This window comes from Theropithecus gelada, chromosome 17 (assembly GCF_003255815.1).
Source record: "Theropithecus gelada isolate Dixy chromosome 17, Tgel_1.0, whole genome shotgun sequence".
NCBI lineage: Eukaryota > Metazoa > Chordata > Mammalia > Primates > Cercopithecidae > Theropithecus > Theropithecus gelada.
In genome coordinates, this window is record NC_037685.1 from 41,744,012 (window position 1) to 41,757,838 (window position 13,827).

Consider the following 13,827-nt stretch of genomic DNA (forward strand, 5'->3'; position numbering starts at 1 on the left):
ATCCCATCTGCAGGTCACACAAACTGTGGAAACAAATCATGACTGCTGAGAGAAACATCTGGGTCACTCACATAGATGGAAATGGTCAGGGCCCCTTCTCTGATGAGACCGATTAGAGCCAAGCTGCTGGTGGAGTCTGCATTAGGCAGATGGCCACGTTGCTCCTTGGACCCGTTGTTGTGCTGAATGTGGGAACGCACCCACCACTGTGGATGGGCACGACGTTCAGGACTCCATGTTTATGATGCGGGGTTCCCACTAAGCTCCTGCCACAAGTTGACCTACTTGCCTCACAACAGGGCGATTTCATGGCAGGGTGTGCTGTCCCTGCCGCCCCCCACAGCCTGACCTTTGGGCCCTTCATGGGACTATGGTGGTGCCCTGAAACTCTTGACACCTTTTCAGGTTATGGTGTTATTGTTCAAGTTCCATTAACCAACTCTGGTCACATCATTGTGGCCCTGGAAGTTAATCTTTGCCATATTTGCAACTCTGTGAACCACCAACAAAACTCAATGGCCCTTTCTCTCCCTAACACCCACCGGCATCTGATATTGTTGATCATTGGAACAGCCTCCTGAAAACTTAATTTAAAAGACTTCTGACCCTATCTCTTTCATCTCTTCCTGGTCCACACTCCTTAGTCAGGTAGTTTGGTCATGTACGCGGCTCATTACTGACTGGAGTAACATTATACAGCATACTAATAAAAGACACAAAGTTGGCTTAAACAACTGGAAAAACATAATACGTTCTTGATAAGAGGACTTAATTCCTTAAGATGTAATTTCCCCCTTACTATATAAATCTGACGCAATTCCATTAAAAATGCTGGTTTTGCCCTCTGGAGCTAGATTATAGTGTTTGTGTTAAATAAAAAATTAATAGGCTGGGCAAGGTGGCTCATGCTTATAATCCCAGTGCTTTGAGAGGCCAAGGCAGGCAGATCACTTGAGGTCAGGAGTTCAAGATCAGCCAAGTCAATATGGCGAAACCCTGTCTCTACTGAAAAATACAAAAATTTGCTGGGTGTGGTGGTGCATGCCTGTAACCCCAGCTACTTGGGCGGCTGAGGCAGGAGAATCGCTTGAACCTGGGAGGTGGAGCCTGCAGTGAGCCAGGATCGTGCCACTGCACTCCATCCTAGATGACAGAGCAAGACTCTGTCTCAAAAAATAAATGAATAAATAAGTAAAATTAATAAACAAGACTATCAAAGAAAGTTCTGGAAAAAAGCACAATGTGGGAGGCTAATCCCATCAGATATTTAAAACATTATAAAACTTCTATATTCAAAGCTTCATGGTATTGATATGTGATAGAAAAACAGGCCAAAGTTTGCATTTGAGTAGGACATCTGGAAACAAACATATATGGTTATGGAAGTTCAATAAATAGTGAAGGTATTATCTCAAGTCATGGGGAAGTTTTGAATTATTTAATAAATAATATTGAGTTATGTGGAAAAAAATACACAGGAATAAATTCCAAATGGATGAAATATAAATGTAAATAATGAAACTATAATCATTAGAAGGGATGTGTTAATTTCTTTATAACTTGTGATTTAAGAAAACTTTTAAAACCATGATTGAAAATCCAAAACCAATGTCTAAAAGATGTACAAATTTAGGCTGAGCCCAGTGGCTTACACCTGTAATTCCAACACTTTTGGACGCCAAGGCAGGAGAATCCACTGAGCCCAGAAGTTAGAGACCAGCCTGGGCAACATGGCGAGACCTCGTCTCTACTAAAAATTATAAAATTAGCCAGGATGGTGGCATGTACCCATAGTCCCAGCTACTCGGGAGGCTGACACAAGAGGATTGCTTGAGCCCAGGAGTTTGAGGTTACAGTGAGCTATGATTACCCCACTGCACTCCAGTCTAGGCAATGGAGCAAGACTCTGTCTCAAAAAAAGGTACAAATTTGACCACATAAGATTTAAATAATACTGTATGACAAAAAATTCAGATGCGAGGCTGGGTGCAGTGGCTCACGCCTGTAATTGCAGCACTTTGGGAGGCCAAGGAGGGTGGATCACCTGAGATCAGAAGTTCGAGACCAGCCTGGCCAACACAGTGAAACCCCGTCTCTACTCAAAATACAAAAATTAGCTGGATGTGGTGGCACACACCTGTAATCCCAGCTATCCAGGAGACTGAGACAGAAGAATGGCTTGAACCTGGGAGGTGGAGATTGCAGTGAGCCGAGATCATGCCACTGCACTCCAGTCTGGGTGACAGAGCGAGATTCCATCTAAAAAAAAAATTCAGATGCAAGATCACAAGATAAATGAACAAACTAGGAAAAGATATTTGCAATTTAAGTCTCTGATAAAGGGCTAGATCTCTGTTCAAGGTGAGATTTGGGTGGGGACACAGAGCCAAACCATATCGGTCTCTGAAAATTTGTTTAAAAGATGTACAAATTAACTTACAGTAAAAAATGTACAAAAATATAAAGTTCAAAGAAAAATAAAAATGACCTTAAACATACGAAAAAATGCTGAATTGCACGCAGGTAAAATAAATGTAAGTCAAATTACATTGAGATTTCATGTTAAACTGTTTTTTGTTGTTTTTGTTTTTCCAAGATGGAGTTTCACCCTTTCGCCCAGGCTGGAATGTAGTGGTGTGATGTCGGCTCGCTGCAACCTCTGCCTTCCAGTTTCAAGCGATTCTCTTGCCTCAACCTCTCGAGTAGCTGGGATTACAGGTGCCTGCCACCACGCCAGGCTACTTTTTGTATTTTTAGGAAAGACAGAGTTTCACTATGTTGGCCAGGCTGGTCTTGAACTCCTGACCTCATGATCCGCCTGCCTTGGCCTCCCAGAGTGCTGGGATTGGAGGCATGAGCAACTGCCCCCAGCTTTAATCTGTCATAGTAACAAAAATCCAAAGGTTTGACAATAAGTTTTATTGACAAGACACTGGAGAAACAGACACTCTAAAACTGGTAGCAATGTAAAATGGAGAATAATTTGTCAATGTCTGGAAAAAAATTATATGCATTTCTACTTTGACCCAGCAATTCAATTTCCCAAAGGCACACTAGCAAAAATATAAAATGATTTATGCATCTAATTAGGGGACTGGTCACATAAACTGTGACACATTTTCCTAATGTAATGCCATGTAGCAGTAAGAGGCATGAGGAGGGCCACCACATGCTGCTGTGGAGTGAGTGGTGGATATATTGCTAAATGAAGAAAGTACACTGAAAATAGTACATATAGTATGCAACCAGCTGGGCACAGTGGCCACGCCTATAATCCCAGCACTTTGGGAGGCTGAGGCAGGTGGATCATTTGGGCTCAGGAATTGGAGACCAGCCTGGACAACATGGCAAAACTCCATCTTTACCAAAAATACAAAAATTAGCCAGGCGTAGTGCTACACACCTCTCGTCCCAGCTACTTGGGAAGCTGAGGTGGGAGGATTGCTGGAGCCTGGGAAGTAGAGGCTGCAGTGAGCTGTGATCGTGCCACTGCACTCCAGCCTGGGTGACGCAGCAAGACCCTGTCTCAAAATAAAAAATATATAGTATGTAACCCAATGTGCAAGCAAGCAACGAGAATGCAAGTACTGCTTATATTTGTTAAAAGAAAGACTAGAAAGATAAAATTAAAGCTAACAAAAATGGCTGCTTTTATGGAGAGGGAGAAAATAGAATGAAGGGACAGGAATGTAAGCAGGGCTCTCTTGAGAGTCATTTGCTATATAGCTTTGATTTCAGAGACAATTCAAAAATAAAATAAAAGTTTAAAAACTACGTGGGGTGCGGTGGCTCACACCTGTAATCCCAGCACTTTGGGAGGCCGAGGCGGGTGGATCACGAGGTCAGGAGATTGAGACCATTCTGGCTAGCACGGTGAAAACCAGTCTCTACTAAAAATACAAAAAATTAGCTGGGCATGGTGACGGGCGCCCGTAGTCCCAGCTACTTGGGAGGCTGAGGCAGGAGAATGGCGGAAACCTGGGAGGTGGAGCTTGCAGTGAGCCGAGATCGTGCCACTGCACTCCAGCCTGGGCGACAGAGTGAGACTCCGTCTCAAAAAAAAGCTTAAAAATTAAAATTAAATTCAAACAACAATAAATGAGTCAACATGTATGGCATACAGATAGAAGAGTTGTTTCAAGTGATTTTAGAACATAATATTTTGACTATGCATGCTTATAGAGATATATTCTAAGGGCAAATACAAGTGTGAGTAAATGTTGGAGTTGACTGGGTAGTCTAATTTTAAGTAGGTATACTGTATTACTAGTATTTTGAAATTTTTACATAGTGTAGGATAATAAAAATAGATAATTAGACTGATGTTATTAATAACCAAAATTTTCAGTATGACAAAAGAGAAACAAGTATAAAGTCATACCAAAAGGGCACAATTTGGGCATGAATAAGAAAAATATATTCACTCAAGTAAATGAATAAATTGAACATATGAGAGAAAGAGAGCTCCAGCTCATTGGACACTATTGCAAATACCAGGACACCAATTCCTTACTCTGAAAATTTACAATTAAAAGAGATGAATTAAGCACTCATCTTGTCTTTCAGGATAATTAAATAGCTCTAATTGGAGAGAGAAAATTATTATTTACTGAGGAATTCCAGCTAATAAGTTAATAAGGAATGACAGAATGAGAAAATCGTCACTTTGCCACCCCTAGTGAGACAATTGAATCGCACAGCAGTCACCAGAGGACAACATTACTTCAGGATTGGTTGGTGGGGAAGAATGGAGGGGTCTGGCTGTCACTACTTGAATTCTTTGATCAATCTCAGCATCACTAAAAATGGAAACCGATCATTTGGTGCCTCCTGATGTAATGTGATATGAAGCACACAGCACCAACTGTAATGTATTCTTGCCAAAAAAAAAAAGTTAAGCCTGAATCTAACTAAGCCTCTAGAGAAACACAAGGGCTAAAGAAGGAAGTTAAAACCACAAGGAAGCAAAAAAGAAATCAAAATATGGGACATTCTATAGGACAGCTTGTCTGGCTTCTTAAACAAGCCAACGTCAGAAAGCAAGGGAGAGAGGGAGGAATCAATTTGATTAAAAAAGACTTAGAAATTACAATATGCAAATGAAATGAATGGACTTTGATTTGATCCTAATTCAAATAAACAATCTGCACAAGTATTTTTTTTTTTTAAGATGGAGTTTCGCTCTCATTGCGCAGGCTGAAGTACATTGGTGCAATCTTGGCTCACCACAAACTCTGCTTCCGAGGTTCAAGCGAATCTCCTGCCTCAGTCTCCCAAGTAGCTGGGATTACAGGCATGTGCCACCATGCCTGGATTACAGGCATGAGCCACTGCACCCGACACTGTACAAGTATTTTTGAGACAACTGGAAGAATCTAATCATGGTCTGATTATAAAATGTCTCTGAAGAATTATCGTTAATTTTATTAGGTGTGATAACATTGGGAGCAAGGAAGATAATGCTGTTATACTTTAGGGGCTAAAGTATGCAGAAGAGAAAGGACATGTTGTCTAGGATTGCCTTTAAAATACTTTAACAAAGAAAAAGAAAATGGACGTGGGTAGGTAAGTATGGAAAACTCTTGAGAACTGTTGAATCTGAAGAGTTCATGTGCTATTCTCTGCAATCTTGTGCATGTTTAAAATTTGTATAATAAAATAACTTAAAGTCTTTTACATAACAGATTAAATAATAAACGAAAAGAGAAATTATAAACCATTGATTTATCAGCTGAAAAGCTGAAAATCTTCCGGAATGAAAATAAGAAACTTACTAGAGCAAAAGATTTAGAGTGGTGTTGAATGCCTTGTCTGTCATCACTGGAAGCTAAGAAACAGTTGGACTGCATATATTAACTAGTGCTAGAAAAAGACTACAAGCTAAGGTTTCCATACCCAGTCAAAGTATCCTTCATCCAGGTAGCAACAGAAACATATGCGTGGATATGCACGGTTTCAGAGAGTATAGCTCTCATATGCTATGTGATGAAAGAGAAATTATAAACCATTGATTAATAATTTCTATTTTGGTTTATTATATAATCTATTATGTTATTTTCTTGTTCTCTTCACAAAAATATATTGAGTTGGACATGTATAATCTGTACATTTTCATGTATGTGTGTTATCCCTCAATAAAAGTTTTACTTCCATCAAAGCAAATGATTACTTTAAAATATTCAGTAGATTAACTGAAGAGAGGTTATTTATTGTTGACACACAAATTTGTGACCTAGGAAATCAAATGAAAGCTAATTTCAAAACAGACACAAATTGTGAGGGGAAAGATGAGGAACTTGGAAGACAGATCTAAGAAACTTCACATGCAAATAATAGAAGTTCCAGGAGAAGAAAAAGAAACCAACAGAGGGGCAAACACTGGACAGGTAATAGATGAAGAGACCCGTAAGTAGGAGAGAGACACAACTTTATAAAAGGAGAGGGTGCATGCCTCTTCAGAAAAGATTATGAAGGCCCAGATCTAGGCACTTCCTAGTAAAATAGCTGAACTCTAAGCATAAAGATGAAACTGAAAAGCTTCCAGACTGAAAATAAGAAACTTACTAAAGCAAAGGATTTGGAGTTGTGTGGAATGCCTCGTCTGTCATCACTGGAAGCTAGGAAACAGTTGGATTGTATATATTAACTAGTGCTAGAAAAAGACTACAAGCTAAGATTTCCATACCCAGCCAAAGTATCCTTCATCTAGGTAGCAACAGAAACATATGCATGGATATACATGGTTTCAGAGAGTATAGCTTTCATATTCTATGTGATGAATATGCTGGAGAAATCTATTTACAGTAAACCACAAATGAATTAGAAGATTGACTTAAAGATGAGGAAACACTAAGTGAAGAAATACTTTATAGCTCTGACTCTTGTGATCTACAGTTAAATCTAAATGGTTGATTATGGATTGTTTAGGTTTTTAGAACTCTGTATAAATTCTAAATAAAGATTTTTGTAACAGAAAAAGCATTTTGCAGAGGAAAAACTCAATAGCCTGAAAGTAAAATATTCAATTATTTATGTTATGGACAGAATGTTTGTACACTTCCTCCTCCAAATTTATGTGTTGAAATCTCTCATTAGGATGGCATAATGAGGTGGGACATTTAGGAAGTGATTAGGTCATGAGGGTGAAGTCCTCATGAATGGGATTAATACCCTTAGAGGGGAGACCCAAGAGAATTCTCCTGCCCTGCTTCCACCATGTGAGGATACAACGAGAGGACCACAGTTTGTAACTCAGAAGAGGGCCTTCACCAGACCCCCAACCATGCTGGCACCCTGATCTTGGACTTCCAGCCCCCAGAACTGTGAGAAATAAATGTCTATTGTTTACAAACCACCCAGTCTGTGGTATTTTGTTAAAGCAGCCTGAACACACTAAGACAGTTATCCATCCCTGATAGTTAGGGAAAGGTTGGGACTCATAGGAAGCAGAACTTTCTCAAGATGATATGTGACAAGAGGAAAGTAGGTGAGGTAAAGGTAAGAAAGGATGAAGGTCATGTCAGGAAGTTAGTGCAGCCTTCACACTCCAACAACAGGGTCCCCTGCTCTGCACACATGTCTTCAAGAGCCTGGCTTTTCTTCCATCCAAAGGCCACCTTCCAAGCAAGGAGTGCATGGTGTGTGTGAGAGGGGCGAGGGGAGGCAGGAAGTAAGGGGCCACCCACCTTCTTCTGGACCCTGCTCTGTGCTTCTGGGATTCCAGAATACCCTGTCCAAAAAGTCCTGAGCCAACTCTAAGCCACATCTGGGGAGAGGCACAACTCCTGAATGTGCCTCTTCTCGGATCTGTTCTCCAAGGAACCCAGTGGTAGGCAAGAGACAGCTCTGTGTGTGTGTGTGTGTGTGTGTGTGTGTGTGTGTGAAGGTTGATGGCATGTGTGTGTGTTGGTGTGTCGACACCTGGGACTCCTCTTCTTGCTGTGGAAACAGAGCCAGGTTGGAGATAAAGTTGGGAGGGCTGCGGGCCAGAGTCCTAGACCGAGAGTGGCTCTGCATTCACTGTCACTTTCCAGAACAGGCCTCCAGGAGCTCTGAGGATTCTAAATTCAAGCCCGGGCTTTCAGTGCATGCTAAAGATGATTTTGACAGGGTAGAATAATAGAGCATATATGACAGCTTATTAGTTTGATTTATAAATTTTACATATTTAGACAAATGCTACATGGTTCTCCCTTTATATTCTTGTCCCAGCCTTGCTAAATGTTGGGGCAGCATTTTATATGGCGAGGATGAGTCATGAATTCAGAGGAGAGAGAGATCACAGTGGGCTGGGTGAGCTATGAAGGAGGGCTTCGTGAGAAATCACTGCAAACTATGGCATTTTAGGGTAGAAAGAGACTGTTGAGATTAAGCTAACTAAAAAGTCGGGCATCTGTTATTTGAGTTTGGATATAGCATGGCTGAAATCGTGGATCTAGTACAATACTCTTACTTTGCAAAAGAAAACTCAGGAAGCTCTGGCTGATAGTAACAGAGCTGGGCCTGACCCCACGTCTCTTGGCTGCCATGTCAGGGTCCTGTCACTTCCCCGTGTGCTTCTGCTGACCTGAGAGGAGCAACAGCTCTGGAAAAGCAGGAGTGTGTTCAAGGACAGGCAAAGAGCTTGGAGCTCCTGGAACTTTTCAGACGGGAAGCGAATGATTGGCTCTTCTCTACGTATGGAAGTGCAGCCTGAAGTAACTGCCTTTGAAATCTCACCCCGATCGTTTTTTATTTTTTATTCTACTTTAAGTTCTAGGGCACATGTGCACAACGTGCAGGTTAAAGGTGATGTGAATTGTACATTCTGTTCTCTAAGTGAGGCTTTGGAATTAGACCAAGGGTGGAACTGAGACGCTGCCCCTTAATTGGTAAATTTGGGCAAGTTATTTGACCTTTGAGCCTCAGTCTCCGTATCTATAAAATGGAAGTAATAATAGCAGGGCTGCTGTAGGAATTAGATGACATTATGTATATAAAGAGTTCTTTGGTGGCAGCTCACACCTGCAATCCCGGAGCTTTGGGAGGCCAAGGCAGTTCGATACCAGCCTGGGCGACATAGCAAGACTCTATCCCTACAAAAAATTAAAAAACTGGCCAGGTGTGGTGACATGCACCTGCAGTCCCAGCTACTCAGTAGGCTGAGGTGAAAGAATTGTTTGAGCCCTAGAGTTTGAGGTTGCAGTGAGCTATGACTGCACCACCGTACTCCAACCTGAGCAACAGAGTAAGACCCTGTCTGGAAAAAGAAAAGAAAAAAAAAAAGAGTGCCTTGTGCTCAATGCATGTGGGCTGATGAGCCTCCCAGCTGTGTGGGCAGGCAGATTTCCCTAATGAATGGTCACACGCGGTATGGTTACTTAGCTTTGCTATATACATCAAGACGGTATTATTTCATGTTTAGAATGGATATTGCAACTTATCTTCTCCCTTTGGAAAATGATATGCCAGCAACAGCTGAGTTTTGAAGAATTGATGACACGTTAACTTAGAACGGACACAGAGTAATGCTGAGGCCTGGTAAATTTCCTGTGCAGCAGCTCATAATCAGTGCAGATTCTTGGATCAAGGGGAAGTTTCCCTTTCCAGAGTTCCAGTCTATTTTTGTCAGCAAGGAGAGGTGATATGGCTTATTTTGTAATAATTCTTGCAATCCTATGATGATATGCATCATCTAAATAGACTAATGAGCCAGGCGCAGTGGCTCACGCCTGTAATCCCAGCACTTTGGGAGGCTGAGGCAGCTGGATTGCTTGAGCCCAGGAGTTCAAGAACAGCCTGGGCAACATGGCAAGACATTGTCTCTACAAAAATTAAAATTAGCTGGGCATGGTGGTGTGCACCTGTAGTCCCGGCTACTTGGGAGCCTGAAGTGGGAGGATCACTTCAGCCTGGAAGGTGGAGGCTGCAGTGAGCTGAGATTGCGCCACTGTACTCCAGCCTGGGTGACAGGGCAAGACCTGTCATAGTGTTATGCTTTTATACATATTTAGGGGGAACCCATTTAAGTTGCTAGAAAAGTCATGGGTATGTTCATATGGTGCACAAAAGGAACCAGGAATACATATTTGACAGTGTTTTAGTAAAACCAGTAATAATCTTAAATATGAAATGCATATGAGTCTCAAAATGAAATTAGGAAAAATGGCTTTGTTGGTGAGTATGTTCTCCCTGCAGTGAACTGTGAATTCTAGGAAGAAACTGAATGTTAAATTGTGTAGCTCTATCACTAGGTTGCTGCAAAGTAACAGAATTGCTCTCCTCCTATGTTTCACCCTCTTTGGATTTTAAGATGGGACCGATAAGGTAAGGATGAACACACACACACACACACACACACACACACACACACAGACAATACTTACATACAACTAGCCCATAAACCAATACTTCTGACCCTCTCTGTCCACTCTAACCATCAAGTCAAATTGGGAGAGCTGGTTGGATGATGAGACCAAAGTACCTCTTGCTTCAAAAATGATGTGATTCTTTAGCAAGTCAGTGACTTGCCTGTCTTCGTGTCAGAACATTAATTCTAGGATTTTACTAGGATTCTTCCAAGTAGAAGATAAAGAATAAGGTCTTCAGTCCCAGGCTCCCCCAGCCGCACATGTACACAGTGGCCTTGGTTTTCTGATGGTCCCTGAGACTGCTTTGGTTTCAAGATGCCACTGATAAATTGGTTACAAGAACCAAATTCTGGCTTGTCTGATTCCGAAGCTGTGTTAATTTCATTGCACTAGTATTACAGGTTTTCCAGATCTTTCCTTTGAGTATTTTATCTACGATATATTATTCATATTTTAAATGTTCTTTTAAAATACTATGATATCTGGTACAAGAGGATAAGTACTCTTTATCATGTTGGATAAAAAGGATAGATAATTATTGCGGAAATAATTAAAGAGAGAATTTTGCACCTATCAAATTTACTCAGAGGTTATCTACCCCTGTTTATGTTTTTTGTTTTTGTTTTTACAAAAGATAGGGAGATAGTAATAGCTTCCACCCCTTGAAGACTCTGAAGTGGCCTAATAGAATATTTTAAACAACCTTTCATTTCAAAGTTGACTTTTTGGTATTGACATAAGGCTCAGTGTTTTCAAAATATTTTAAAATTTGAGATTCCTATTTAAAGGTATATTGAGACCCTTTTGTGGTTTATACATGTGATGATTGGGTTTTCACACTCACATATGAGATGTGCCTCCCTCCAACATTGTTATAATGTCAGCACATTACCCATCTGACATGAAGGACAAACAAAAAGGAGGAAAAAAAAGGAAAAAAATTCAACATTATGCAATCAAGTCATGTCCTGTCAATGGGCAAGCAAAACTTGTTTCCATGTGCTGGTCAGTTCTGCTAACCTCTCTGCTCAGTTGGCCAGTCGCCTTTCAGAGATTTGCCATTGTGTTTGTTCACCCTGTTCCAAAATATCCAAGTGTTTATGTACCAGATGTCTGGGCACAGTGATGACTGTATCATCCACATTTAGACTGAGACACTGGTCTATAATACATTCTTTTCAGCACCATTAATTTGGGATGCAGTTAACATTTCAGTTCTATTTGTAAGGATCCATTATTTGTGTTGGTTGTGGATGGAACAGCACATTCTTTGAGCTCCATCTATTTCAGCCACTATTTAGTGTTTTTCAAAGTGCTGTGAGGAGCTCTCTAGCTTCAGTGCAGAAAGAAGAGAGGGTAGAGAGCCAAGCCACAGGGGATCATGCCACTTTCCCTTTACCAGGAATAGTTCTTCTTTGACTTGTGTACCTGGAGGATATCTCGAGAGGTTCATTTCGAGGATTTTTCTCCTTTTCCCTGTAAATTCCTCTTTTCCTTCCACCACTGGAGGAAGTATCCAGCTTAATTTTACTCCTTCCACAGAAGTGTATTTTAGAGCTAAAAAGCAAATTCAGCTGTAAAACTTTCTGAATTTTGTTTCAAAATATTACGTCCATGGGAGAGCATAAGAGGCTTGTGGTGGAGGCTGATAGCAGAGAAGGATTTTCTGATAGAGGCAGAATGTCTGGAAGATGCAGAAGGGAGCATGAGGATCTCCCCTCTGATTAAAAAGAATGCTTTTTTCTTTGTAATCATACTAATTTGAATAAGTCTGAAGACGAGTGGGGCAAGAAGCGTTTGTTTTAAGTAATTTGCACTTAAGAAATTCACTGCACTGCCATCAGAACCTGGATTGCTTATTAGACAGCATTGCCTGATGTCAAAGACAACATTACAAATTAGGTGTGCCTTAAGAGCTGTCGTTTGGCATATTTCACATTACTGATATGGGTTAGCTGTGTCCCCACCCAAATCTCACCTTGAATTGTAGCTCCCACAATTCCCATGTGTTGTGGGAGGGACCCAGTGGGAGGTAATTGAATCATGGAAGTAGGGCTTTCTCATGCTGTTCTAGTGATAGTGAATAAGTCTCATGAGATCTGATGGTTTTATGAGGGGGAGTTTCCCTGCACAAGTTCTTTCTTCCCTGCCACTATGTAAGACGTGACTTTCGCCTTCCACCATGATTGTGAGGCCTCCCAGTCATGTAAAACTGTGATATTATTAAACCTCTTTTTCTTTATAAATTACCCAGTCTCAGGTATGTCTTTATCAGCATCATGAGAACAGACTAATACATTTACTCATGGTGTCATACTCATAGATTCAAGGTTTTTGTTTCGCTTTTATATACTCATACTCTTGAAACTGATAGTAATTGTTGCTTTACATGCTCAAATTGCCATTGCATGGCCATCCCCATGGGTAGGCTTCTTTCCTTTGCTGACCTTTCTGTCCAGCTCAACAAATATCTCTGGAACAAATAGCCCACAGATATCTCTGGAAGAATCACTGCTCCAAACAATCATGAGTTCTAGGCCCATTTTGCTCTACCTGGCCCAAGATTAGGTAATTACTATCTCCAAAAAATCCTACTGGTTGCTATTATTAAATGATCGTGCAAAGGACCACGATGTGGACACTAGAAGTGCATATCATTCAAGGGAACTCCTGGGTGTTACCAGATTGTCACACCCAGGGAAGCCAATCTAAGATATTTTAGTGAAAGAAGGGAAGCCTTTTAGAATGTGAGTCATGGTGGTCTTCTCATTTTAACACTTTTATTATTCAATTAATTCCACACCTGTTCGGGGAAAGCATTTTGGGAAGAGAAGAGCTACAGCAAAGGCCCTAGGTGGAGGATATGTGGTGTGTTCAAGGAACAGCAAGGGGGCCAGTGTGGCTAGAAAGGAGTCAGGGAAAAATAAGAACTCAGAAGGTTATCAGAAAGCCAGATCATGTAGGACTGTGGAGGCTGCTGTGAAAACTTCGATGTTTTTCTTTGAGTGAAATAAGGAGTAGCAGAAAGATCTGACTTAAGTTTTAAATATCGCCATGGCTTCTTTGCTGAACAGTGACAGAAGTAGAAGCGAGACCTCAAAGAGGAACTGCACTCATTCATGCAAGACATGCTGGTAGCTTGGATCTGGGTCTTCTCCTGAATTAGCTGTGCGATATGAGAGAAGGAGAAGAGTTCCATAGGAGCCAAAAGGTTTTTTGTTTTGTTTTGTTTTGTTTTTGCTATGACCTGAATGTTTGTGCCACCCCCACCTAATTCATAATTCACATTGAAATCTAATCCTCAATGTGATGGTATTAGTGGGTGAGGCTTTTGGGGGTGATGCGGTCATGAGTGTGGTGCCCTCTGAATGAGATCAGTGCCCTATAAAGAGCTGAAGAGCTCAGAGTTCTTCCTTTTCACATTCAAGGAGACAGCAGAAAGGTGCCATCTGTGAATCAGAAAGAGTCTCTTCACTGG

General features: G+C 41.1%; 1 non-coding gene across 1 annotated transcript; it reads left to right on the plus strand.

The window, feature by feature from the left end:
• Nucleotides 1-11,147: 11,147 nt before the first annotated feature.
• On the plus strand, nucleotides 11,148-11,251 carry LOC112611194. Its single transcript, XR_003116576.1, has one exon. It is a non-coding gene; the product is annotated as a small nucleolar RNA U13 (small nucleolar RNA).
• Nucleotides 11,252-13,827: the final 2,576 nt, after the last annotated feature.